Source organism: Entelurus aequoreus, linkage group LG25 (assembly GCF_033978785.1).
Source record: "Entelurus aequoreus isolate RoL-2023_Sb linkage group LG25, RoL_Eaeq_v1.1, whole genome shotgun sequence".
NCBI classification, from domain to species: Eukaryota; Metazoa; Chordata; class Actinopteri; order Syngnathiformes; family Syngnathidae; genus Entelurus; species Entelurus aequoreus.
The window spans coordinates 41881299-41883798 of NC_084755.1; the positions used below are offsets into that span (position 1 = coordinate 41881299).

The window sequence follows — 2500 nt, forward strand, 5'->3', positions numbered from 1 at the left end:
AGACAACATTACACACACAACATTACACACACAACACACAACAAAACTACAGACAACATTACTCACACAACATTACACACACAACACAAAACATTTCACCTACAACATTACACAGACAACATTAAACACACAACATTACACACACAACACACAACAAATCTACAGACAACATTACTCAGACAACATTACACACACAACACAAAACATTTCACCTACAACATTACACAGACAACATTACACAGGCAACACACAACATTACACATACAACACACAACATTACACAGACAACATTACACACGCAACGCACAACATTACACAGACAACATTACACACACAACGTTACACACATGACACACAACATTACACACACAGCATTACAGAGACAACACACAACATTACACAGACAACATTACTCACGCAACACACATTACACAAACAACATTACACAACCAACATTACACACACATTACACACACAACATTACACACACACAAACACACACACACACACACACACACACACACACACACACACACACACACTTCCTGAATGACCCGCCCACAACAACATGTGACCAATAAGTCAGAGAAAGCTCAAGGAGTAACACATGTGGTCACAGCTGATAAGGACAGTAACACACACACACACACACACACACACACACACACACACACACACACACACACACACACACACACACACACACACACACACACACACACACACACACACACACACAGACAGTGCCCTTCACAGTAAAAGCCTGTGGAAAGAGACAAGAGACATTTACAGTCGTGACTGTTTGCACTTCCTGTGTGCACACATGAAAGTACATTATATTGTTATTTTACATCATTTTTGATGTATTTTACATCATATATGATGTAAAATACATCATATATGATGTATATTAGATCATATATGATGTATATTAGATGATGTATGATGTATATTAGATGATGTATGATGTATATTAGATCATGTATGATGTATATTAGATGATGTATGATGTATATTAGATCATGTATGATGTATATTAGATGATGTATGATGTATATTAGATGATGTATGATGTATATTAGATCATGTATGATGTATATTAGATCATATATGATGTATATTAGATGATGTATGATGTATATTAGATGATGTATGATGTATATTAGATGATGTATGATGTATATTAGATCATGTATGATGTATATTAGATGATGTATGATGTATATTAGATCATATATGATGTATATTAGATCATGTATGATGTATATTAGATCATATATGATGTATATTAGATGATGTATGATGTATATTAGATGATGTATGATGTATATTAGATGATGTATGATGTATATTAGATCATGTATGATGTATATTAGATGATGTATGATGTATATTAGATCATATATGATGTATATTAGATCATGTATGATGTATATTAGATCATATATGATGTATATTAGATGATGTATGATGTATATTAGATCATGTATGATGTATATTAGATGATGTATGATGTATATTAGATCATGTATGATGTATATTAGATGATGTATGATGTATATTAGATCATATATGATGTATATTAGATCATGTATGATGTATATTAGATCATATATGATGTATATTAGATGATGTATGATGTATATTAGATCATGTATGATGTATATTAGATGATGTATGATGTATATTAGATCATGTATGATGTATATTAGATGATGTATGATGTATATTAGATCATGTATGATGTATATTAGATCATGTATGATGTATATTAGATCATATATGATGTATATTAGATGATGTATGATGTATATTAGATGATGTATGATGTATATTAGATGATGTATGATGTATATTAGATAGAAAGATAAAGATATAAAAGGTGGGGGAGGGGAGTACAGTGGGGTGGGGGAGGGGCAGGATATTATTTCCTAAATAATGTGTCTCATCTCCTTATTTCCTTTCCTTGTTTTCTTTCATTCCTTGCTGTGATGTCATGCAGAATATCAGGAAGTTATCACAGAATTGTGTGTGTGTGTGTGTGTGTGTGTGTGTGTGTGTGTGTGTGTGTGTGTGTGTGTGTGTGTGTGTGTGTGTGTGTGTGTGTGTGTGTGCGCGCATGCCTATGGGCACACACCAGTCAAGTGAAGGGCAAAGCAGCCATCACGAGGTCACTTTCACTTTCACTTTCACTTGCTGGTATGATTCTCTTTTCACTTCCTGTGTGTCTTTTGTCCTCTCTCTCTCTCTCTCTCTCTCTCTCTCTCTCTCTCTCTCTCTCTCTCTCTCTCTCTCTCTCTCTCTCTCTCTCACACACACACACACACACACACGCACGCACACACACACACACACACACACACACACACACACACACACACACACACACACACACACACACACACACACACACACACACACACACACACACACACACACACACACAGTTGGTACAACATGTAACTGCTAGACTTTTGAATAGTGTGTATATACCTGTTTA

At 34.7% G+C, this 2500-nt stretch overlaps 1 protein-coding gene across 1 annotated transcript in view; it reads right to left on the reverse strand.

The window, feature by feature from the left end:
• The window catches only part of stx1b (syntaxin 1B), a 44945-nt gene that overhangs the window by 29304 nt on the left and 13141 nt on the right, over window positions 1-2500 (reverse strand). The gene's annotated exons all lie outside the window — the stretch shown is intronic.